Here is a 26738-nt window from a genome sequence, read left to right as displayed (position 1 = left end):
AGCTGACTTCTAGAGATGATGACTCGGCTGCATTGTCTCCCTCCGGGAGTTCAATGTTGTCCGAGCCGGATCCAGAATGATCAGCTTTGCTGAAACGGGCCACCGAGGCTGCCGGTCTCGAGTGGAACCTCCACCGTGTCCCGTTCAGTCTCGGTTGGAATCTGGAGTTTGGTATCTTGGGGCGGGCCCCGCTGGTTCTCAGCTCGCCGCCCCAGTGCCTTTCTTTCCCGAAATGCATGGAGAGCTTATCAGGTGGTGAACAGCATCTTTCTCTGCCAGAAACTGCCTGAATAGCTTTTCCCCCTCATTACCCCCTCATTACCCTTGATGGAGGAACGGTGAAGGGTTGCGAGGTGTCCCTCCATTGGAGCGACACAGGTGCACCTGTGTCCGGCGGCCGCTGCCTTTTGGGGGGATCCTCGTCTCCCCCTTAAGGCCTGTGAGTTTTCGTCCGTTCCGACGGGCAGAGCTTACAAAGCCTGTGGGCAAGCCGCTTCCTCTTGCGTGCCATGGCGTTGCTGCAGGCTAGGGCACCCATGGCATGCACGAGGGTAATCCAGACCGTGCGCTCATAGGTGAGCACCGCACTGCATCCGACTTCACCCTCCGGGGCATGAGTGTCGTAGCGTGCGTGATCGGTCTGGCGATGTCCACCTTGGTGGTCCAGTAGCGCCTTCGTTGGCTCAGCCTGGTTGGTATGGCGGATGCGGACAAGGTTCGGTTCCTGGTCTCCCCAATTTCCCAGGTTGGGCTGGTCGGCGACGCGGTGGAGAACTGCATCCAACAGTTGTTTGCCGCTCAAGCGCAGATGGAGGTCATCCGGCACATCCTGCCCCGGTGGCCAGCTGCTGCCTGGAATGGATGAGATGCTCTTGGAGTGGCACGATCACTCCCTCCCCCCGGGTGAGGGCCGGGTGGAGCCTTTGTTTGTGTGTGTGTCTGTTTCGCCGCTGGCTCCCTAAAAAAAAAAAAAAAAGCAGAGCAAGCGGTACCCACACTTCAAAGAGAGAGCAATTTCATCTGTTCCTGGGTCCCAAGAGGGCCAGTCTGGCGGGTGTGACCCTGTATAGCCTTACACCCCTCAGCTCCCCCTTGGTCACCAGCAGGCACCTTGGTGCGTTCAAGGACCCGGTCATCCGCCTTCTCACGCGCCCCCTGCCGCTTGTGGAGACAGGTAAGTGTTGCACAGCACACTAACACCCCTCTCTCTACTTTGCTGCCCCACCTCAGGCTCGGCTACCCCGCTCAAGTCAGTGATAGTCATCACATTAGGTCATGAGACAAAATTCATTGATATTCATCACACCGAGTGTTGAGCAGTGCTCCTGACTTGTGCGTGCTTATCTTATCCTGCTGGCGAAGGATTTGATATAGCCGCTCCTCCAGCCGGTACGAAGGCCAATTGTAAACTCGTTCTTCGTGCTACTAGGTGGTGGGTCGTGACCATCTTGGCCCAAGATTGGTCTGCAGCTCCGACCTGAAAGACATGTGCTTAAAAACAGATCTCTACCTTCCGCACCGCAGGCCATCCTGTGGGTTGCGTGTAAGGGTGGAGTATCAGTACAGTGTCCTTCCCTTCGAGTGCTCCAGAGCCCGTTGGGTCTTCAGGTCAACTGGAAGAGAGTAATCTTGCCCACGGGCTTAGTATCTCTTTTTCAGTTTTGGAGATGGACTCGGTCTAACACGTCTCTCCAATGAGAATGTGTTCAGCTGGTGTTTGAAGTGAGAAAGGGGCCCACTGAAAGAACTTTCAGAGGCTCCTGGGGTATATGGTAGTTGCAGCCATTGGCTTCCTCCATATGTGACCGCTTCAGCGCTAGCTTCATGATCGAGTCCCGAGGTGACCGTGGCAGAGCAGCTCACCCTGTGTGACTATAGTTCATCCCGGTCTGCTGCCAAACCCTCTTCAACAGAGGGGCCATGTACAAAGGGCGTGTTTTAACGGGGGCCTGGGCGACCCTCGACTACACAGGCATTCGGGCCTCGAGTTGTTAGACATTGCGATCGTTGCGCAAGCTTCCCTTGCATGTCACAACTCACCCGTCACCTCCTCCTTGGAGTCAGAAGCTTCTGAGGACGCTTTGTTCCACTCTTCCCGCTTTACTCAATCGTGCCGCCATCGAGCCTCACGACAGTTATAGCCAGGGCAAGTGAAGACTCCATCCCCTGGGTCCAGCTGGGTCATGACCATTCCGGGGCCGCTCAGTTGCCCCTCCGGTTTCGTCTTCCTGCCAGTGTTTGTACAAACCGAGCGGACTACCCTTGGACAAACACTGGCTCTCAGCTGCCCCAGGGGCCCGCAGAAATGCGTTTAACCCCAGTGAGCCTTCTAAAAGCGACTGCGACTCATGGTCGCCTTGCGCCTGCTCAAGTCAGTGAATTCATCACACTTCATGTTGAGCAGAAATGCTCTTGAAACTCAGTGAAGTTCATCGTACTCAGGTGTTGAGCAGCAATGCTCCTGTAGCTCAGTGAGTTCATCACACTCAGGTGTTGAGCAGAAATGCTCCTGTAGCTCAGTGAATTCATCACACGCAGTGCTGAGCAGAAATGCTCCTTGTGCTCAGTGAAGTTCTTCGCACTCAAGTGTTGAGCAGAAATGCTCCTGAAGCTCAGTGAGTTTATCACACTCAGGTGTTGAGCAGGAATGCTCCTGAAGCTCAGTGAACTTATCACACTCAAGTGCTGAGCAGAAAATGCTCCTGAAGCCCAGTGATCTTCACATGTTGTGTTGAGCAATGCTCCTGTCTTTTTGCGCCCGTCGCTTGCACCTACGTGCCAAGTCAGGAGAGGAACAGGTCTTCATAGTTGCCCCTTATTGGCCCAACTAGACCTGGTTCCCATTTAGAAGTGGAACCTAGTCGTTGAGTGCATCTTCTCTCCAGAGGAGATCCTGAAAGCTTTCGATCACTTCAGTGCTCTCTTTCCTGCAAAATGGGTTGGAGAAGCTGTTTTCCTTCACCCTCAAAATGATGTTGCCTCGGTGTTTAAACGACGCTCATCGTGTTGCAGAAGTGTGCAGAAGCACGTTCTGATCGTCAGGTTCCTGAGGAGCAAGGTCTTGTAAATCCTTGCGTCCCTCTTTATCCTCTTGGGCCTTGTCCCTGGTGCAACTGCACTGCAGAGACCGCCCCTGAGCCACTGCAGGCAGTGAGTTAAAAATTCTGTTATATCAGTTCTCCTGCTCGCGTGGTCTCTACTAGAGGGTAGGGACTTGCTCGCTTTCGGTCAACGTATTGTGCCTGGAGTCTGGGCCGGCTAACTCTCACAAGCTGAGACCCCGGCTCGGATTGTGCCCAAGGTTCCTACCTCTCCCGTAATAGGAGCAGGTGGTGAGCCTGCAAGCGCTGCCCTGGAGGAGGCAGATCCAGCCCTGGCTTCTCTGTCCGTTCGCTTGGACGTGTACAGAATGCAAGCGATAGACCTCAGACCAGCTCTACAAATATCTGTTGGAACTCAGCAGAGAGGGAAGGCTGTTTCCATGCAAAGTTGCACTTAGTGCTTGCCTTCATTTCGGTAAAAATCCGAGATGCAACATGTCCACTTAGGTGTTGAGGTCCTCTATGATGAGTGTAAAGTGCTCCGCCTGGGCGTTGACGATATGCTTTGCTAAACAGATTCTAGAGTTGGGGGCTGGACGACACCTAGTTGAACCGCTGCTTCCCGTGGGCTCCCTTCTCATGAAGCCAGTTTCACCGTGAGCCCGGTTCAAGTGTCGGCTTGCTGCGCCATTCCCCTCCTATGGACTGGATACGTGCGCCTTTCTACTCCAGTTGAGTTCCCTTAAAATTGAACCCTGTTGAGTTCCTCCACACCCCTCCGACGTCGGACGTGCGGAACGTCTGGTGTTAGGCCTACCACTCGTAAGCAGTGTGGAACCTGTGTTAGGCTGGGTCCATATGTTGCGGTCCCTACGGCGACCCCTTATGTGTATTCTTCCACGATACGGCTCCCTGCGGCGAGCCCGTGTCTTCCCTCGGCAGAGTCTCTCTGCCATCACTGTCCGGTGTGTCTCCCCCCGTCTTAGGCTGGAGCAACCCCAGTGACATTCCATATGTTAGACTGCCCGGTTTCCGCCCAGTTCATATGTGTATTCTCCACGTTACTTCCCTCTGGGTTGGATGTGGCTTCCGCGGCGTCCCTTCCTTCCAATGTACGGGGAACGCTTTCCCAGTGGTCCTGTAGGAACAGCAGTGACTTCCCTGGAGAAGGGAACGGAGGACGTAGTCCCCTTGCCACTACCGCTGGACCACCGCTCACCCCGGTTTACTCTCGGCTCCTCAGCGAAAAGCAACTAGTGCGTGCATCCACTTCTATAATTATACCCGCGCCGCGGGGGCGGAGTGTGTGTTGCGAATCACGCACGCCAATTACATTGGCTCGTTCAATAGTACTCGAAGAGGATAGGCTCTCTAGCGAGATCCAAATTCAGTCGACCGTCGACTACGTCCTCCGTTCCCTACTCCAGGGAACGTTGGGTTGCATACGAAACCAGGACGTTCTACTTCGTTACTATCTCTGGAGATAGGTCTGTAATTGACTAATTCTCTATTATCAAGTTGTATTTTTTTTAAAGAGGTTTAAATAACCTTCTGTGATCTCATTTAAAAAAAACAGACAGAAAATATATTATTTTATAGTATTCTGCACAATGATAAATGCTGTATCTATGTCCTTCATACCATGTTGACTATTTTCATAATATATTATATTTATATAATCTTTTATGAAAATAGCCGTCATAGTATGAAGAACATAGATATCCATGCATCGTCACAATCGTGTGTTTATTGTCTATCTGCATGTTATAGCTATTTATGGAAGCATTGTTTATGTCAGCGAGTTCCTAGAATGTCACATGATATGCCTAGGGCTGCAGCTATCGATTCTTTTTGTAATCGATTAATCTAGCACTTAATCGATCGATTAATCGAGTAATCGGATATTTTTTTGTGTGTGTTTTTAAACAACCAAAACAAATAATGCATAACGAAAATGATGTGGCTGTAAAATGATCAAGCATTTGGCTTTTATTTCTCAAAAAACAAAACAAAAAAAAACTTATTTCAACTACAACATTTGGCTCCAAAACTAGGCCTATTTATTGCAATTTTTACCCATTTAGTATAAGTGCCAACAATGTTCTATGCTCAATTACTTTGGTAGCCAATTAAAATGTCTTGCCCAAAAGTACAGGTGGATTTGGAGAAGCAGGCTGGGGAATTTCATTTTTTGTTGTTGTCTGTAACTATTTAGAAGACGTGACATACAAACAAGGTCTCGCAAAGACTGCAAAACAATATTTGTTCCTCCATCACGTCGCGGTGTATACAGTGAATGCATGCTGAAATTATTGTTGCGTGGCTACATGAAAGTTTAAGCATATGTGATGCATTGCCGCAATTGATCGGACTGGTGCGTAAGAGAGACGAGGGTGCGTGTTTGTGTGTGTGTGTCTGTGTGTGTGTGTGTGAGTGAGTGAAGGGGTTCACACACCGAACGCAAATTTAATTATTTGCGCGAGTAGATTACATACAAAGTCAGTGCAAAGACGCGAATAGACGCATCATTCGCGCCGGGCGTCGCGAATGACGCGAACGTCTTCCGCGCACGTTGAAAAATTTTAACTCAAGCGAATGTTTAAGCGTCTAACTAGACGCGTATTTGACGCTCTATTCGCGTTCGGTGTGAACACACCATTAGGTTATGTTTCAGTGACGCTTGGTGAGAGCATGGAGTGGATGTTTTCGGTTCAGATTCTGAATCATTGAAGTCGTACTGTTGTGGTATGCCAGGTCTACTTCGCAGTAGACACATTGCACCATGTTCTCTTCCTTTCTTCCTTTTTAAGTATGTAATGATCCAAACTTTAGACATTCTCTGCCGTTTATGGACATCTTTACTCTCCGCCATCGCGCCAAATAAATTCAAAATGTATCATGCGCTATAGTATAGATCCGCGTATAGTGAATTCAATTTTACATAGGAATTTAACGAGGCTTCGAGGCAGAGTTTTTGCCTCGAGGAATTTTTGTAATCGAGTAACTCGAGTAACTCGAGGAATCGTTTCAGCCCTAGATATGCCTCTTTCTCACGTGTGCCATTTGTGGACTAAATGTGCATAGGGTGCTCTCAGGCTGCCAGTATGAATTTCTAAACACAATACCTCAGAGTATCCAGTTCTCATAATAATTACATCGGCACATTTTGGGTAAAAAATTTATAAATATTACTAATCTGTATAGAACTATGACATATAAAAATATGACAATCTATCAATTTCTCCAAATGTTCATGCTTTTGAACTAAAAGCTCTGAGAGATGTTGTTTTGTCAAGCATTTTCATGATGACCGTATAGGAGATTTTTTCTCAATTATTTCAAACAAAAGGTATCAATTCTGTTTTTTATATTCATAACTCCTGACACATATTTACAAATTAAAGTCACTATAAGATTTTGAGAGTAAGACAGTGTTTTTAATTATGTAGCCTATAGTTTGTCAAGGAAATTACATTACATCTAACAGTAATTTTGACCTAAATAAACAGAACGCTTCAGTGCGTCGGCGTCCTCGTGAAGGTTAACAGGTTTTAGCCAGCTTAAAAGTTTTAGGTACCTATCCTAATGACAAAGATGAATTAATGATATTAAAGGTGCAATGTGTAATATTTCTGAGGATCTATTGACAGAAATGCAATATAAGATCCATAACTTATGTTTTCAGTGGTGTATAAAGACCTTGCATAATGAACCGTTATGTTTTTATTACCTTAGAATGAGACATTAATATCTCCATAACCGCGGGCACCCCCTTCTATGGAGGTCGACATATTGTGTCGTCATGTTTTTACAGTAGCCGACAGCGAACAAACAGCGCTACAGAGCGCGTTTCGTCACTACCTTGAAAAAGACGTTTTCAGTGGTGTACCTTACTTAATGAACCGTTATATTTGTATTACCTTAGAATGAGCAGTTTCTATCTACATACACCCCGGCTCCCCTTACATTGAAATGCACCGACATGTTTCTACAGTAGCCCTAAACGGACAAACACGTTTCGTTACTACAGTATAGTTTTACAGAATAATTAAGTAAACATAATTTCTTAATTTATCCTTGTAAAGAAACCTCATTGCTGAACTGTCTAGTCTCTGCTGTCTCAGACGATTACATATTTTCCTGTCGGCCACCGTAACTTTTGTTGGTTGCAATTCGTAACCTCACCACTAGATGCCGCTAAAAATCACACACTGCACCTTTAAACCTCTGGGGTCTGATGTGTTTTTGGGCCCTGGAGGTGTTCTGACATGCTCTGACATTTGTGCTTATTTCTGTTGCTTATGGAATTTTCATGGCTAAAGTCTGATTACACTGTATTCAGCACAAACTCTGCTACAGTAATATGTCAGCAGCATGTATGTAAAAGTTTGTAGTTTTAAGATAATGACGTTTATGCTTGGTTTGTGGAAACAAATGTCACTGAAATAAGGTCAAGAAACCAATACTGATTATTTCTTCACAATACTTTAGACAATTGTATCACGTAGCCTAGAATATTTGCTCCTATGTGAAAATGTGAAAATCATCCTGCATACTCATTCAGATAAAACAATAAACTGATAAAATTTGCAAGACATGTTTTGTGTGAGAAAGCTGTATGCGAGGAGGCGTGAATCTCTCATTAATATGAATGCATTTTACACCTGAGAAAGACAAAGACCCTCCCCTAATGGCCATATTAGGTGCTATCAGGTCCTATCATTATGAGAAGCCTTGCACAAAGAATGAGGAGAGCCTTAAAAAATGGCTTTTTTAAGTGAAAACACCCATGCTATAAGTGAAAACACCCATGCTAAAGTTGACTAAAAAGAGGAATAAAAAAACATTGATGCCTTAATTAAAAAAATGAGGAAAACTCCAAACTTTAGGGACACCAATTTTCTTTGTGAATGAATAATGTATCACAAATAAATAAATGTTCTTCCTTAAAATACAGGGTGCATAAGTCAGGACTATGTTAAATTCCCATAGAGGCAGGCTGATTTTTATTTTTAAAGGCCAGTTATTTCATGGATCCAGGATATGCATCCTGCTAAAGATGGCCTTTGGAATTAAAATATCCCACATCATCACATTCCATTCACCATACCTAAAGATTGGCTTGGTTTTATTTCAGTTAGCCTAATAGCTGGTTTGATTTGCATTGAGAGATGATCTTATGGACGGTACCCCATGCCAATCTCTAGGTATGGTGAAGGGTGTGTGATGATGTGGGATATTTTAATTCCAAATAATATAACAATAGACAATAGCATGCGGCCTATAAATCGTTAAAAAGAACACTTCAGTACATACACTAGAGAAAAATATATGGATATGTTACTTCAAATGTTTTCATTCGTTACAAACACAGTATTTAACAGTAAACATGGTTCTAACATTATAATATTCACCATATTAGAGTAAACACTGATACTAGCCTAACATTACTTCTAGGCCTATATCATGCTGTGTTTTATTATCAAACATAAAAAACATCCTCGTGTCGTACATATACATTTTCGCATTGAAAGGTAGCCTGCCTGTCTACAGTTCATATTTCAACATTTTTCCGTCGATTTCATACATTTTAGTCTAGCAACAGTTCAACTGCAATGTTAAGTTTAGGCAACAATAACACTAACTAATATAATTCATAATACATTTCTTACCTTAAATCTTTCTTGTCTTCTCGCGTTCTTCTTCTTCTGAGGTAAATCAAATGTAAGCTCACAGCGTGTCTTCCAAAACTCGACGAAAAGCAGAGGACTGGTGAAGTTTGGTGCTTTGTTTTTGAGGTAAAGAGCGCATTCACATTCCTTCACGTGGAGATTTGCATATCAATCTCTTTTGCGCGTGTGGGCATGGTCAAATTAAAACTAATGAGCAACCGTTTGAGAAACTGGATATCTTGTTGGTTTTATACAAATTACTTAAACAGAGAAAAGTTGTTTTCATTTTGAATCAGATCATTTAAAAGTACACACTTAAACGATTATAAAGATATATATAGCTCATGCCTGGGTGTATAGTATTCGCTGAGTTTTGTTTCAGTTTATAGACATGCTCAAGAAAAAAAAGTTCACTGAGACGGAGAGGCAGAAAGCACACCCTGTTTATTTTCTTTATTTTTCAAAAGCACAATGTTGTGTTTTGATTGTAAGTGAATCATTTTTTCATATTTATTTTTTCTGTATGGCCATAAATGACGGAGTAATTTAAGTCTATTGTGCTACTATGTGAAGAAAATCCAGACCCCAGAGGGTTAAGAAGATGATCTATGACCTCTGGAAGCATCTCTACCAGTATCTTAAGCCTTATTCGGACGGTACTAGTTTAACATGGAGAGGTGGGGTAAAGTAATAATTACCAGAGCTTCTCTGTGATTTTAGTCCCGTCCGAATGTGCCATCTCAGTAATCATTACGGACAATGTCAGTATAGATTACGGCGACTTTTACCTTCAGTAAAAAGGTCCTGAAAAATTACCTCAGGTAATACTAATCCTGTGTGAATAGACCCGCTGTAAATATGTACGCAAATATTTCATCATTTCGTGATTAAAAGTAGTTTTTCCAAGTATGGAGACGCTTGAAAAAGCATTGCAGTAATTCTTGCAGTACTGCTCTGCATAGTAGGTTCCAGCAAATACTTGTCACAAACAGGTGGCATTTTCACGCTGACATGTCTAGGGATTGATCCGATACAGAAGTTCGTACCAAATATATTGTTAGACATAAAAAAAATAAGATTTTAAAAGTGTTTACCAGACTAATATATAAACAAATTTCAGTCAGGAAACCCTAGACGGACAAATCATGGTCAAAATCGTACACTTTGCACCCGGCTTAAGATAGGTGAAGGTTCTTTTTACTAGTTTTATGGTAGATCTGCTTGTTTGGGGGCCTTATTGTGCTGTCATTACCTGTTTACAGTCATCCCATGTTTGCTGATATATCCATGTCTTCTGGTGCAGCAACTAATTTTCTTACACTCAGCAACATGCATATATTGGCTTGAATTGTCCACTTCCTGTGTCCCCTGCTTTGTTGGGGGGTATTTTCATTTATGTTATATGTTCTGCAGCAGCATGTCTGTGGATGTATTGGCAGTAGCAAGTCTCTGTACTTGCTCAACAGCAGCAGCAGCAATTATTAACAGCAGCGTAGCAGATCTATTCCGCCAAGACAAAATACATTAACAATGTCATATCCATCACCATGCTAAACCCTCAGAGAGTTGTCATGACTGAACTGATTAGGGGTGTGGCATATCATACCGTCCACGATAATACCGTTATAAATTTTTATATGATAAAAAAGTGTCAAATCGTGATATCAATGATATAGCGACGCAATGACATATGACTCATTTACGTTCCATAGCGTGCACAACAACACCTGTCTGAGAGTAAGAGCAGCCTGTCAGCCTCCGATTTAGTACATAAAAAGGGAGCTACTTCAAAAGAATGGAAGTGGTTTGGTAACTGTCATGGTTCATGAATTCGCTGTCTCTTTTCTCGTCTTGTGTGTGTGTGTATGTGTGTGTGTGTGTGTGTGTGCGTGTGAATGCGTGTGGGCGGAGTCGCCCACTGCCGCTGATTCTCACCAGCCTTGTCTGATCAGCGCGCCAGCTGCAGCTGAACACTATTTAGTCCCTCTGTTATCACCTTGTCTTTGTCAAAGCGTTGTTGGATGTTCCCACCGATCCTACCTGTCTCCTGTTCCCTTGTTTCCTGCCCGTCTCCAGTTCATGTGTGTTGTTTGCTCGTTCCTGCACTGCTGCCCATCACATCGTCTACTTCTGGTTCTCCGGTCTCCGGTCCTACCCCGGTTTTCACGGACTGTTATCATCATCATCTCCATTGAGATCGGGTCTACGTCCCTGTGCTGCCAAGTGTCATCTTACCAGATTGTTTCTACTACCATCTGCCAAGACAACTAATAAACCATATTTTTACTTGCTATTGAATCCTCTGGTTATAATCCTAACAGAACACTCTGACCAAGATGGATTCAGCGAGTACTTCAGACCTGAGTGAATTCCTATCATGAAGTATCTCCAGAATGGACAAACAGGAGGAGAATCTGGCCTTCACGGGACACGCAGTGCAAGCCTTGGTAGCACAGGTGTCCGAGCTCACCCAACAGTTTCAACACATAGCTGGTCCCACTGCGCCCAGCCCACCGCCCGTTTCCCCCACTCCACCAGCACCCAGCCAACAACCTGAACCACGTCTTCCCACAACTCACCAGAGTTGTATGCTGGTGAGCCGAATTTTTGTAGAGCATCCTTTACAAAGTGTTCAATGTTCTTTTCCCTGCAGCCATGAACCGTCAGCACGGAGGAATCTAAAGTGTCTCTATTTCTCACACTACTCAAATGACAAGCGGCTCTGTAGGGAACGGCGGTGTGGGAAAACCGACATCAGTGCTGTTCCTCGTTCCAGACACTTTCGGAAGAGATGAGGCGAGTTTTCGACTGCGGGACTGCTGGGTGAGAGGCAGTTCGTCAACTAGCTGATCTTCGCCAGGGTAATCGCTCAGTGTCGGATTACTCGATTGACTTCCGTACCCTAGCTGCCGAGTGCCACTGCAACGAGGAAGCACAGTGGGACATGTTCCTGCATGGGCTGGCTGACCGCATCCAGAAGGAGATCTTCACGCTGGACCTACCCGGGAAACTCGATGTGGAAACTCTTGGAAAATATGGAAAATATTTTATGGATGTGGAAAATATGGCAGGACTTTTACTTTCTGACCCCTGGACTTTCCACCTCTGCTTGATGGTAGGGACTTGAGACTTGACTTACTCCCATCTCTGGCGTGAGCAACCTTCTGAAACCTAAAATGAAAAATGAGACAGCCTACGGTCTCATGGATTTAACGGACACATGAAATAAGTACACAAGACCGAAAATTCATATGAAGTGTGCCATTTGGGGACAGGGCCTATGATCGTGAACCACAATAGCCACATATATGAGATCATTTAAATTTAGAATAATTTTTAGGTCAATATGTTTTGCAGCACTTAAATGTGTAAATCCAGAAGCCCAGTATTTATCTGGAGGTCTTTCTCTTTTGCCTGTCAACCTGGTTTGTCTCTGCCTTTTCTGTTCTGCCCTGTTTGCCATTGTTCACCCTGCCTGTCTTGACCATTCTTAATAAAAAGCTGCAAATGGATTCCCCTGGCCTGACCTTGCCTCGATACAACACATATGCTGCATCTGCTCGCTATCTGCCGATCGGCTCTGGTAGTTCCGCTTCAGCACTGATTATCTTGTAGGAATAGTGCGCTCTGGTGGGTCTGGATTATTCGGGAATTTTTATTTTATACAGAAAAAATTTATTTATCGGCGGAATCACTAAACCAAGAGAATTATTCTGATTTGATGATACACTCAAAATATTACACAAGCAATCCTTTAAATTTAATGATATTCAGAACAGAACAAGAATTTTAAAAAACTATAGACAAGAAGTAACTGAATAATGTAAAGCGAAAGTGAAATTAAGTGCTGTTGGGCTCACGTAACTCTCTCATTAGAATCAAACTGTTTCAACATTTTCTATGTATTTGGATGCTAAACTGTTCTTTATTATAGGCTTTGTACTTCACTCACGTTCCAATATGTGTGTTTGTGTGTGTGCGTGTGAGAGAGACAGAGAGAGGCGCGGGCGCGATCGAACTGTGTGTGTGTGTGTGTGCGTGTGTGAGACAGAGAGAGGCGCGGGCGCGATCGAAATGTGTGTGAGTGTGTGTGTGTGTGCGTGTGTGGGAGAGAGAGAGGTGCGGGCGCGATAGAACTGTGTGTGTGTGTGTGTTTGTGCATGAGTAAGAGAGAGAGATGCGCGGGCGCGATCGAACTGTGTGTGTGTGTGTGTGTCGAACTGTGTATGTGTGTGTGTGTGTGTGTGTGTGTGAGAGAGAGAGAGAGACGCGGGCGCGATCGAACTGTGTGTGTGTGTGTGTGCGTGTGTGTGTGAGAGAGAGAGGCGCGGGCGCGATCGAACTGTGTGTGTGTGTGTGTGTGTGTGTGTGAGAGAGAGAGGCGCGGGCGCCATAAAACTGTGTGTGTGTGCGTGTGAGAGAGAGAGAGAGAGAGAGAGAGAGAGAGAGAGAGAGAGAGAGAGAGAGAGAGAGAGAGAGAAGCGCGGGCGCGATCGAACTGTGTGTGTGTGTGTGAACAGTGGAAACATACTCCGTCATTTTTTTCATACAGGACATCATTCATACTGCAAACTGTTTACTTATATTTGTGTACACTCGCTATAAAACACAACATCCTCAGTCACATACGTAATATATTTATATATAAATATAATTTTGGACACAAGAGGGCAGTATAGCCCTATTTATGATTTTGTGTTTAAACTATCACTGGAAGAGACCCCCCCCCCGCCCCCCTTTCCTTCTCACCCTCCCTACACGGACACACACACACACACACACACACACACACACACACACACACACACACACACACACACACACACACACACACAGAGAATGGCAGGGAACACTCTCTCTGTCAGAGAGAGGGAGAGAAAATTCTCAGAATCCACATTCAAACCACAATATCTGACTTTCTGTTGGTCGGAACTAATAACTGTAAATTAGAAAGTTGTTTGGCTTGAAGAGAACAATATACACGCCAAGTTTTGTAACTGTAGGTAAAACTAACTGAGTTATAACACACTTTATGTGTCCTTTTTTAGTCATAAATTCATTTCCTCGCCACGGCCAAACCGTTCGAGATATCAAAAATCCGCTGGCAATTTATCATCCTCAATGTCTTGACTTCATGCTGACCGAGTTTCGTGGTGTTTGGATTAATTCTCTAGGAGAAGTATATAAAAAATAAAAGCATGCATTTTCCAAACAACCCATAATAGCTGACTTCCTGTTGAGCTGTCGTTAAACTTAGAGCACGAAAGTTGTTCGGCCCGATGAGATCTAAATATGTACCGAGTTTCATATTATTACATGCAAGCATGTTTGATATATGGACAAGTGTTCGAATCGCATTCCAGGGGGCGCTGTCGAGCCCCCCTGCCACGCCCGGGTACCAGCTTCAGCCCGGCCCTGATGGCTGCGGGTTCTGACCTGTGTGCAAAGTTTCAAGAGTTTTCGAGCATGTTAAGGGCCCCAAAACCTTGAAAAACAAAAATAAAAGCATTCTCACTCAGCAGACAAATCCCCCTCCCCCCAAACACACGGAGAGACGTAGGGTCAGAGAGAGAGGAAGAGAAAATTCTCCAAAACATCCACATTCAAACCAAAATATCTGACTTCCTGTAGGTCTGAGCTAATAACTGTAAATTAGAAAGTTGTCCAGCTCGATATGAACAATATACATACTGAGTTTTAAGATTGTAGATAAAAGTATAGACCTAACTCCACCTCTTTTGTCAAAAGGTGGCGCTACTGAGCCCCTGCACCACGCCCGTTTCTGAAACTTTGCACATGTCTACTGGATAATAAATGTGATGTGTCTGTCGAGTTTCATGCAATTTCAAGTACGCTAAGAGTCTCAAAAGCATCAAAAAATAATCTTAAAGTTTGATGCATTACCACGGCAACAGTATCTAAGATATCAATAATCCTTTCACAGGTCTACATTTGCCGTGTGTTTACATTATACACATAAAGTTTTAAGCAAATCGGGAAAAAATAAGAGGGTGATTTAAAAGCATTTTGAAAGTGACACACTTCCTACTGCCATTGGTGGCGCTATAACTTTGACTCACAATAGTCACATCCATGTGATTGGCCTCTTACAGCGAACACACGCCATAAATTCGTTTCCTCGCCACGGCCAAACCGTTCGAGATATCAAAAATCCCCTGGCAATTTTTCATCCTCAATGTCTTGACTTCATGCACACCGAGTTTGGTGAAGATCGGGTGAATTCCCTAGGAGAAGTGTTTCAAATTCCTGAGCATGAGTTTCCAAACAACCCATAATAGCCGACTTCCTGTTGGGCTGGCGTAAAAAGTAAGAGTACGAAGGATATATGAAACGATGAGATCTATATGTGTACCGATTTTCATATTAATTCATGCAAGCGTGTTTGATATATGGACATGTTTTCGAATCCCGTTCCAGGGGGCGCTATCGAGCCCCCCTGCCACGCCCGGGTACCATCTTCCTTCCGGCCCTGATGGCCGTGGATTCTGACCCGTGTGCAAAGTTTCAAGAGTTTTTGAGCACGTTAAGGCCCCCAAAAGTGCCCAAAAGGTAGTAAAATAATAATAATAATAATAATAAATATAGCTGCGAGCAGCGATTACGGGCCCAAACCGGTGGCACCGCAACCCCGGTGCCTTTAGTTACCTAAAGGCACCGGGGTGGCGGTACCGCCGGCTTTGGACCTTCATCGCTGCTCGCAGCTATATTTATATATAAATATATATATATATATATATATATATATATATATATATATATATATATATAAAAAGCCGGTGGCACCGCCACCCTGGTGCCTTTAGGGTTATTGTGCACGACGTGACACAAAATATCTGCTGGCTATCTGCCGAACGGCTCTGGTAGTTACGCTTCAGCACTGATGATGTTGTAGAAATAGTGCGCTCTGGCTGGTCTGGATTATTCGGGATTTTTTATTTTATACAGAAATAAGTTATTTATAATTCAGATGAGAATAAAGTTAGTGTTGATTGAAATGAAGGAAAACAAATATATTGATCTGAAATATAGCACATTAATTTTAAATTTATTTAGGTTCAATTACCAAACATACAATCTTAATTTAATTTAAAGCAAACAATACATTTAAAAGATACGGGTTGTATGCACTTTTTTTTAATAAAAAAAGATATATATATCCAAAAAACAAGGCCTTAAAGGGTTAAACTCTTGTCACTGTAACAGACACAATCTCTCTCTCTCTCACACACACACACACACACACACACACACACACACACACACACACACACACACACACACACACGTCAAGTCACTTCCATTTTAGATGCAATATTGAATAAGCAGAAAATTCGGATTTTCTGCTCTGAAAATATAAATAAGCATAAAAATTGAATAAGCACTTTTAATATTCCAAACAGAATAAGCACTAGTCGCTAATGAATAAGTACTAGTACTTAATGGAATAGATACTAGTATCTAAAAAATAAGTACTAGTAGCATGAAAATAGAGACTAGTAGGTTAAAATGATAAAATGTTAAAACGGCTTGCCATATTGGCTCAGAGAGAGAGAGAGAGAGAAAATGACCTTTTAGATACTAGTACCTATTAATAAATACTAGTATTTATTCAATAAATACTAGTACTAAGTCATTAGATACTAGTAACTATTAAATAGATACCAGTACTTATTCATTAGCTACTAATACGTATTCAAAAGAATATCTAAAGAATAAGCACTAGTATCTAAAGAATAGGCACTAGTACTAAAGAATAAGCACTAGTCGCTAATGAATAAGTACTAGTACTTAATGGAATAGATACTAGTATCTAAAAAAAAAGTACTAGTAGCATGAAAATAGAGACTAGTAGGTTAAAATGATAAAATGTTAAAACGGCTTGCCATATTGGCTCAGAGAGAGAGAGAGAGAGAGAAAATGACCATATTCAAACCAAAATATCTGACTTCCTCTTGGTCTGAGCTAATGACAGTTAATTAGAAAGTTGTCCGGCTTGATCTGAACAATATGCGTACCGAGTTTTATGATTGTAGGTAAAACTATAAAACTAACCCCCCCACTTTTGTCAAAAGGTGGCACTACTGAGTCCCTGCACCACGCCCGTTTCTGAAACTTTGCACATGTCTACTGGCTAATAAATGTGATCTGTCTGTCGAGTTTCATGCAATTTCAAGCAATTTCAGGCATGCTAAGAGTCTCAAAAGCATCCAAAAAGAATTTTAAAGTTTGATGCGTTGCCACGGCAACAGTATCAAAGATATCAATAATCCTTTCACAGGTCTACATCTGCCGTGTATTTACATTATACAGATGAGGTTTGAAGCAAATCGGGTTAAAATAAGAGGGTGATTTCAAAGCATTTTGAAAGTGACACACTTCCTGCTGCCAGTTGGTGGCGCTATAACTTTGACTCACAATAGTCACATCCATGTGATCGGCCTCTTACAACGAACACACTGCTGAAGTTTCATTAAGATCAGCTAATGTATGCTGAAGTTATAACACACTTCCTGTCTCACGTTTCTCGCCATAAATTCGTTTCCTCGCCACGGCCAAACCGTTCGAGATATCAAAAATCCCCTGGCAATTTTTCATCCTCAATGTCTTGACTTCATGCTGACCGAGTTTCGTGGCATTTCTTTGAATTCTCTAGGAGAAGTACTTTAAATTCCATTGCATGCGTTTTACAAACAACCCTAAATAGCCGACTTCCTGTTGGGCTGGGGTAAAAAGTAAAAGTACAAAGGATATATAAACCGATGAGATCTATATGTGTACCGAGTTTCATATTATTACATGCAAGCGTGTTTGATTTATGGACCAAGTTTTCGGACCCCGTTCCAGGGGGCGCTGTCGAGCCCCCCTGCCACGCCCGGGTACCACCTTCAGCCCGGCCCTGATGGCCGCGGGTTCTTACCTGTGTGCAAAGTTTCAAGAGTTTTCGTGCACGTTAAGAGCCCCAAAAGTGCCCGAATAGTCGTTAGAATAATATAATATAATAATAATAATAATAATAATAATAATAATAATAATAATAATCCTTAGGAAAACAATAGGGCCTTCGCCTTTTCAAGGCTTGGGCCCTAATAATAAAATATAAATATAGCTGCGAGCAGCGATTACGGGCCCAAGCCGGTGGCACCGCAACCCCGGTGCCTTTAGTTACCTAAAGGCACCGGGGTGGCGGTACCGCCGGCTTTGGCCCTTCATCGCTGCTCGCAGCTATATTTATATATATATATATATATATATATATAAAAAGCCGGTGGCACCGCCACCCTGGTGCCTTTAGGGTTATTGTGCACAACGTGACACAAAATATCTGCTGGCTATCTGCCGAACGGCTCTGGTAGTTACGCTTCAGCACTGATGATGTTGTAGAAATAGTGCGCTCTGGTTGGTCTGGATTATTCGGGATTTTTTATTTTATACGGAAATAAGTTATTTATAATTCAGATGAGCATAAAGTTAGTGTTGAGTAAAATGAAGGAAAACAAATATATTGATCTGAAACATAGCACATTAATTTTAAATTTATTTAGGTTCAATTACCAAACATACAATCTTAATTTAATTTAAAGCAAACAATACATTTAAAAGATATGGGTTGTATGCACTTTTTTTTTTAATAAAAAAAGATATATATCCAAAAAACAAGGCCTTAAAGGGTTAAACTCTTGTCACTGTAACAGACACAATCTCTCTCTCTCTCACACACACACACACACACACACACACACACACACACACACACACACACACACACACACACACACACGTCAAGTCACTTCCATTTTAGATGCAATATTGAATAAGCAGAAAATTCGGATTTTCTGCTCTGAAAATATAAATAAGCATAAAAATTGAATAAGCACTTTTAATATTCTAAACAGAATAAGCACTAGTCGCTAATGAATAAGTACTAGTACTTAATGGAATAGATACTAGTATCTAAAAAATAAGTACTAGTAGCATGAAAATAGAGACTAGTAGGTTAAAATGATAAAATGTTAAAACGGCTTGCCATATTGGCTCAGAGAGAGAGAGAGAGAAAATGACCTTTTAGATACTAGTACCTATTAATAGATACTAGTATTTATTCAATAAATACTAGTACTAAGTCATTAGATACTAGTACCTATTAAATAGATACCAGTACTTATTCATTAGCTACTAATACGTATTCAAAAGAATATCTAAAGAATAAGCACTAGTATCTAAAGAATAGGCACTAGTACTAAAGAATAAGCACTAGTCGCTAATGAATAAGTACTAGTACTTAATAGAATAGATACTAGTATCTAAAAAATAAGTACTAGAAGCATGAAAATAGAGACTAGTAGGTTAAAATGATTAAATGTTAAAACGGCTTGCCATATTGGCTCAGAGAGAGAGAGAGAGAAAATGACCATATTCAAACCAAAATATCTGACTTCCTCTTGGTCTGAGCTAATGACAGTTAATTAGAAAGTTGTCCGGCTTGATCTGAACAATATGCGTACCGAGTTTTATGATTGTAGATAAAACTATAAAACTAACCCCCCCACTTTTGTCAAAAGGTGGCGCTACTGAGTCCCTGCACCACGCCCGTTTCTGAAACTTTGCACATGTCTACAGGCTAATAAATGTGATCTGTCTGTCGAGTTTCATGCAATTTTAAGCAATTTCAGGCATGCTAAGAGTCTCAAAAGCATCCAAAAAGAATATTAAAGTTTGATGCGTTGCCATGGCACCAGTATCTAAGATATCAATAATCCTTTCACAGGTCTACATCTGCCGTGTATTTACATTATACAGATGAAGTTTGAAGCAAATCGGGTTAAAATAAGAGGGTGATTTCAAAGCATTTTGAAAGTGACACACTTCCTGCTGCCAGTTGGTGGCGCTATAACTTTGACTCACAATAGTCCCATCCATGTGATCGGCCTCTTACAACGAACACACTGCTGAAGTTTCATTAAGATCAGCTAATGTATGCTGAAGTAATAACACACTTCCTGTTTCACGTTTCTCGCCATAAATTTGTTTCCTCGCCACGGCCAAACCGTTCGAGATATCAAAAATCCCCTGGCAATTTTTCATCCTCAATGTCTTGACTTCATGCTGACCGAGTTTCGTGGCATTTCTTTGAATTCTCTAGGAGAAGTACTTTAGATTCCATTGCATGCGTTTTACAAACAACCCTAAATAGCCGACTTCCTGTTGGGCTGGGGTAAAAAGTAAGAGCATGAAGTATATATGAACCGATGAGATCTATATGTGTACCGAGTTTCATATTATTACATGCAAGCGTGTTTGATTTATGGACCAAGTTTTTGGACCCCGTTCCAGGGGGCGCTGTCGAGCCCCCCTGCCACGCCCGGGTACCACCTTCAGCCCGGCCCTGATGGCCGCGGGTTCTGACCTGTGTGCAAAGTTTCAAGAGTTTTCGTGCACGTTAAGAGCCCCAAAAGTGCCCGTATAGTCGTTAGAATAATAATAATAATAATAATAATAATAATAATAATAATAATAATAATAATCCTTAGGAAAACAATAGGGCCTTCGCCTTTTCAAGGCTTGGGCCCTAATAATAATAATAATAATAATCCTTAGGAAAACAATAGGGCCTTCGCCTTTTCAAGGCTTGGGCCCTAATAATAATAATCCTTAGGAAAACAATAGGGCCTTCGCCTTTTCAAGGCTTGGGCCCTAATAATAATCCTTAGGAAAACAATAGGGCCTTCGCCTTTTCAAGGCTTGGGCCCTAATAATAATAATAATCCTTAGGAAAACAATAGGGCCTTTGCCTTTTCAAGGCTTGGGCCCTAATAATCCTTAGGAAAACAATAGGGCCTTCGCCTTTTCAAGGCTTGGGCCCTAATAAATAATCCTTAGGAAAACAATAGGGCCTTCGCCCTTTCAGGGCTTGGGCCCTAATAATCCTTAGGAAAACAATAGGGCCTTCGCCCTTTCAGGGCTTGGGCCCTAATAATCCCTAGGAAAACAATAGGGCCTTCGCCCTTTCAGGGCTTGGGCCCTAATAATAAATAATCCTTAGGAAAACAATAGGGCCTTCGCCCTTTCAGGCCTTGGGCCCTAATAATAAATAATCCTTAGGAAAACAATAGGGCCTTCGCCCTTTCAGGGCTTGGGCCCTAATAAATAATCCTTAGGAAAACAATAGGGCCTTCGCCCTTTCAGGGCTTGGGCCCTAATAATCCTAAGGAAAACAATAGGGCCTTCGCCTTTTCAAGGCTTGGGCCCTAATAATAATAATATAGTGCTTCATCAGGAACCCAAAGTGCTTACAGTACAGCTGCGATTGGACACATGTTTTGGACAAAGGGCTGATCAATAAAAAATGCGTCATGTAAACACGTCAATTGGAAGATTCTGATTGGATTCTGCTTAATCTGAAAGAAATTCTGATTGGAAACATCACCCCCCTTTTTTTTAGTGGCATCATTCTTTCATATGCACATGTCCGTCATGGGGACTGCATTGTTAACAGTCACACGGTCAATCATGTGCATCCAAAGCAGAGAAAATTCATGGATAGGAAAAATTCAGAAAAAGAGGAAAGGTAGGATCAAGAAGTGAGCAAGCAATGAATTAGTATTATAGGTTCCAAGCAGATACAGTAACAATAATGGGTGCCCTATCTTATACAGTCTCCATTGATGCCTAATAAACATTGATACAAGTAGGCTATGGTCAAAGTGGTGAACTTATAAAGTCTTAATGCGTTGAGAAGGGAAAACAATTTTTTTTGCATTTACTCACCAATAATGGCTACCTTTTTAATTTGGTCAAGGGCGACCAGCTGCTCCCCATCCCCTCTGGTTGGCTTCCCACCTTAAAGTAATATTTTCAAAATTATTATGAAAGGGGGGTAAAATGAAGGTGGTGAAAACAAGAAAAATTTTTATATACACATCACTTTTACTTGAGGTGCAAGGAAATACAAAAATGGCAAGTAAAAAAGCGATGGTATGCCCGCACTGACTTGTTTTTTTTTTTCAAGGACAGAAGAGATAAGGAACATGTTTTGTACCATTCAGGTTGCTTTTCAGCAAAGTCTCCAAATCAAAAGGTGCCCAGCAGCAGATTCCACACCATGGCAGTAGCAGAGGTGGCAAGGCGGGCTGCTTTCCACGCTTCTGCTTGGCAAAGCACCCCAGAGCCCTTTATAACTTCAATCTGAAAAATAATTTCACATCACAATATTAATTTATTGGCAACTTTTAGAAAGGTTTGTATGTTTCATATTGATTCTTACATTTAGTTTCCCAATAGTTAATATGTTATGATGTATAAATGCAGATTAATGATAAAGATATGAAACAAATTAATCATTGCCCTAAACGTTATTAAAGGAGAGGACAGGGTGGGGGGAAGGAGGAGGTTGGATGGAGAGTAGGGAAGGAGAAGACAGTGGGTGGAGAGGAGCGAAGGGGGGCAGGTGGAAAGGATGATTGTCTCGTATAACACTAATTGGCTCCTACAAGCACACAGTTTATACCCATCCTTACTAAATAATGTTACTCACCTGTGTTTTCGCTGATGTTTCAGCTGTTGCTGCAGTCTTGTTAGAGAAGAAAAACATTGTTAATCTCAACAATTGTAAAACTTCAACAATTTTAAGCATATGGGGCAAGTAAATTACATATTAGCACCAACTATCCCAACATAAAAATCCCTATAGCTCAGTTGGAGCCTTAAGTAAAATAAGTACAGAAAAATCTGAGGTATAAAAGGGTTACACACACCTGTGGTGTCTCTCGAAAGCGCTCAGTCACCATGGGACTCTCTTTAAAGGGCTGGGTCTCCTCTCTGGAGTCTTAGAGAAGAAAGAAACTTAGTAAACTTAGGGGGGGGAGTATTTTGATATTTTGGTATCAGATATTTTGGTTTGAATGTGTAAATTAAAGTTACATTCAAAAGTAATCAGCCAAACATCATAAAAATCCATATAGCTCTGTTTTAGTAACAAGTAAACTAAATAAATAAATAAATAAAAATGCAAGGGGATTTCTCACCGGTTGCACTTCTCCAAAAGTCGAGAAGGGGGAATCCAGATCCTCCACAGGACTCCTTCCAGTCTTGTTCATAGAAGAAGAAATTAAAGGTCAAATACATCAAATTATTAACACTATCCAGGGCTCGAATTTCGGTGCGGGATTGCGGGCATTGCGCATCATTTTAATCATTCCCGCAGGTCTTGCGTTCATAATGCGGGAAATTCCGGCAAACATTCATTCAATCTAGCATGTAGGCCTATGAGTGAATTTAACCTAACAGATTATAAGATCAAATCAGTCATTTTAAAACTTTCTGCGAGACGCACTTTCACAAACAGCGTGAGTGATTCTGCCAATGCCGCGTCTTCTCTGTCTCTTAAAATAGGTTACACAAGGCAAGTCAATCGCGCTGCACTGCAGGCGGTGATTCTAGACTCTCGCGTTTCAGGAGTCGGGACATATGATGGAAATGTCACTTGCACTATCGAGCCATTGCATCGTCACTATTGTTTATAATTTGTGCGTCTTTTTAAGTCTTACCTATTTAAACATTCAAGCGATTTTAACCCGCATAACTGAGTTATTTTTCTTGAATTATAGCGCTTTAACGGTCAAAAGCACACAACATTGTCTAAATTCCCGTCTTGGGGAGTATCCTCTCAAACACAATCGGTATTATGTCTTAAAAAAATGATACAAAAAGAAAATGCATGTGACACTATAATGAAAACAGTATGGGCCGTTCACGTTACGTCTTTTGCGCATTCATCCTTTACTGAAACGTCTTTGTCTTCATGGAGAATGCCTCATGATTGCTAAGCAACAGGGAGCCCTTTTTAAAAGAGGAGAAAGTGGCGCGGGCTGCGCTTTAAGCCTGTTTTATGCTTCTGCGTCGAATCGACGGCGTACCCCCGCAGACCCCTCTGCGTCGCCACGAACCCCTCCGCCATAGCTCGACGTGCACCTCCAAAAAATTGTAACTACGCGTCGAGGCGACGCAGACCACAAGGGCTGTGATTGGTCAGATGCACCGCGATGCAACTCAACCTGACGCAGAACCATAAAACGGCAACGACGCCGTAGGAGTGACAGCGTAGCTACGCCGTGGAGTTGACGCAGAAGCATAATGAGGCCTTTACATGCAACATGTGAACGTGGATCCGTGCACTAGCTCTTAAAGTGAGAGTAGCCTAAAATGTGTCTGTCAGTATTGTATATAAAACAACAAAAGATAGCATTAATTTTAAGGAATCAGGATTAATAGCCTGTGTATTCAAATTATACAGGACTAAAAGACTATTCCGTGTTATTTTACATTTGATTACTTTTTTCCGTTTCTAGCATTTCTGAATACTAGTATTAGACCTAAACTTTTCTCTTTATTTCATGTATTTATTTTTGCTACTTTTTTCTATTTAATTCAAAGATTGAAATCAAGCTTCCTTTTGTTGTGTAAACTAAAAAAAATCACCCCATTGTAAAAACACAAATACAATGAGTGAGCAAACATTTAGCTAAACGTATTTTTTTAAAATTGTCTAACAAAACTCCCCCCTCAAATTAACCCCCTCCCCCATAAGAATGACCTAAAGGGGGATTTCCCCCCTATTTTCCAAGACGAAATTCAGGCCCTGCTATCAATCAGCCCAACATCACAAGTCTCTACAGCTCTGCTTGAGAAACAATTTTAAAAAGCAATGAAAATCAGAGGAACTTACCTTTTGAGCAATAATGGCGAGGTCACTTTTCATGTGAGGGATTTCTAGAAAGAGGTTATATAAAGAAAAAACAATTACAATCACTAAATCAAAATAGCACCCAGCAACTCTACTCTTCGAAAGACATTTCCTGCAGCTGTGAACGCAAGCTACAACCCTCCAAAGCCCATTCATAAGGCTCTGCAGAGGAACACTGGTTGTGAACGCAATTAAAAAATATATATATTTCTCCCAAATTCAAATTCCCCAAGTTTTTTTTCTGGAGCCGATTGCCTTCTTGAGCCGTTGAAGGCAGAGAAGTGTATGTAACGTTAAGTTACTCATGAACTATATTCTCTAGGCCATGACTTTTGTGAACCCTCTACGAATTTCTCCAGAAAGAGACAATTAAATATAATTCTAATTTGAATCTTATCAACGGCTATATGAGTACCAACACTACCAGCTAACAACATAGCATTTATTTTGCCAAACACGTGTTAAACTTTCAGCCCATACAATTTCTAAGTTTATACTTCTCTGCCACCGCAATATCCATCTCCAGAAAAAAACCCTGCTAATAAATATTAAAATTATGAATACCTACGATTGATGATAAGTAGGACATAGCAGATCTCCAACGCTGATATCGCCATTTTTACTCCCAGACGCTATCTTTCGGCGCGAATCGTCAAACGTCAGGCGGGTGATGTCATGACTTAACTATGCGGCGCTGTAGCAGCCATGGTAGCAGCAGAGTGGAGATTTTTTTTTTTTTTTTTTTTTAATTTTCAAAATTACAGAGTTTGATATCAAGTCCTTGACACATTTCTTTTACACATTACACACCGAAGCCACTAAGTTCTACAGAAAGTATTTGGTAACACTGTGGGGATGACAATAAAACACTGAGCTTAATTTGAGGTTGTAGATAAAATTAACTTTAATTATTATCATTCATAATGTCTTAATATGTATTCAAAAGCAAAACGAGTGGAAAAAATAGATATTAGGGAATGAAAATAGCTAACAAGCGCTTCTCTCCAGCCACCTACTGGTCAGAGCAGCTGCGTTTACATGGACTCTTATAATTGGATTGACGACTCAATCAGACTAAAAAAACTTCATGTAAACACCTTAATCGATCTGATTGAGCCTGATCTGATTGGAAATTCGATTGGATTGAAAGGATTTGTTTATTCCTTTTGTAATCCGATCAAGAGAACATGTAAACACTTGATAGGATTGAAAACCGAAACTGAAAGGATTGCGCATGTGCAATGACGTTGAAATAGCATAATCACGTATGACGCACGGAACGAGCTGTTCTTCCTGTTGAATAAAGTGTCATCTAAATGAGTGTCCTGTTATTCTAAAATTTTAATTTCACTCAGCGTCTGTGAAGTGGAGCAGGACAACGTCCCACCAGTCCTAGTTTCAGATTCTCATCCACAGACGGCTGGTTTTGGGCGCGGGGTTTAACTGCGTGATGAATATAAGCAGCATGGCAAAACGGTTCATGTGCTCATTGTCTCCAAATCATGACCAGAGACGAATACATATTAAGTCTGCTGTATAAAACAAGTAAAGAACCAATAGAGGATAATAGTTATGCGCGAACTGCGGCAGTATATTCGTGCAGTGTGCACATGTCAAACAATCAATTCCGATTTGAATCTTGTGACATATAAATATAGATATTATAGTTTTCAAGTAATGGAAAAAGATGTGTAGTACTTGTAAGCATTTGACTATTTCTATCATAAAACCGTAGTCACAGTTAGTGTTACTACATTAAATCAATGGTGAATGGTGTGACAAAGCAGGAACCAGGATCCAAGTGCAGCAGTGTTTTTATTAAATAAACTTGAACAAAGACTAAGACTCCGGAACAGAACAATCGACATGCAACATAACAACATCAAGAACTCACAAAGACTGAACTAGACACAGGGCTTAAATACAAAGGCAAACAAGCTAAACTAGATAACAAGGGGGCGTGGCTAATCGGAGACACCTTGGAAGACTAATAGACATTAAACATAATGGGAAACTGCTAAACGTGGAAAAAGACAGGGGAACACAGACAGGAAACATGACAGAACCCACACCGTGACAAATGTTGCTTATTTGTGGAATTAAAGCCTTCTATAACTTGTTCATTCATGGCACAATGTTTCTCTTGGCTTCCATGTCAGCGCTGTTTAATTTGGTATCTAAGGTTCATAACAGAATTCTGCGCCAAATCTGAATGCTTCTCTCTAGACCGCACAGCAATGTTATTAATTCTGTGGCGAATTCAAT

General features: G+C 42.0%; 1 protein-coding gene and 1 long non-coding RNA gene across 2 annotated transcripts in view; one reads left to right on the top strand and one right to left on the bottom strand.

The window, feature by feature from the left end:
• gabra3 (gamma-aminobutyric acid type A receptor subunit alpha3) overlaps positions 1-26738 on the top strand; it is a 725881-nt gene that overhangs the window by 108630 nt on the left and 590513 nt on the right. The window lies entirely within an intron of this gene.
• On the bottom strand, positions 21496-25140 carry LOC143757540 (uncharacterized). The gene is made up of 7 exons (XR_013210617.1): positions 25042-25140; positions 24456-24499; positions 22756-22818; positions 22486-22556; positions 22266-22301; positions 21771-21916; positions 21496-21571 (listed from the first exon to the last, which is right to left on the bottom strand). It is a non-coding gene; the product is annotated as an uncharacterized LOC143757540 (long non-coding RNA).

Source organism: Siphateles boraxobius, unplaced genomic scaffold, assembly GCF_051911475.1.
Source record: "Siphateles boraxobius isolate OS27281-9 unplaced genomic scaffold, OSU_SipBor_1 11, whole genome shotgun sequence".
NCBI classification, from domain to species: domain Eukaryota; kingdom Metazoa; phylum Chordata; class Actinopteri; order Cypriniformes; family Leuciscidae; genus Siphateles; species Siphateles boraxobius.
The sequence above is the reverse complement of the archived record's forward strand: the minus strand, read 5'-3'. Positions and strand labels throughout refer to the sequence as shown.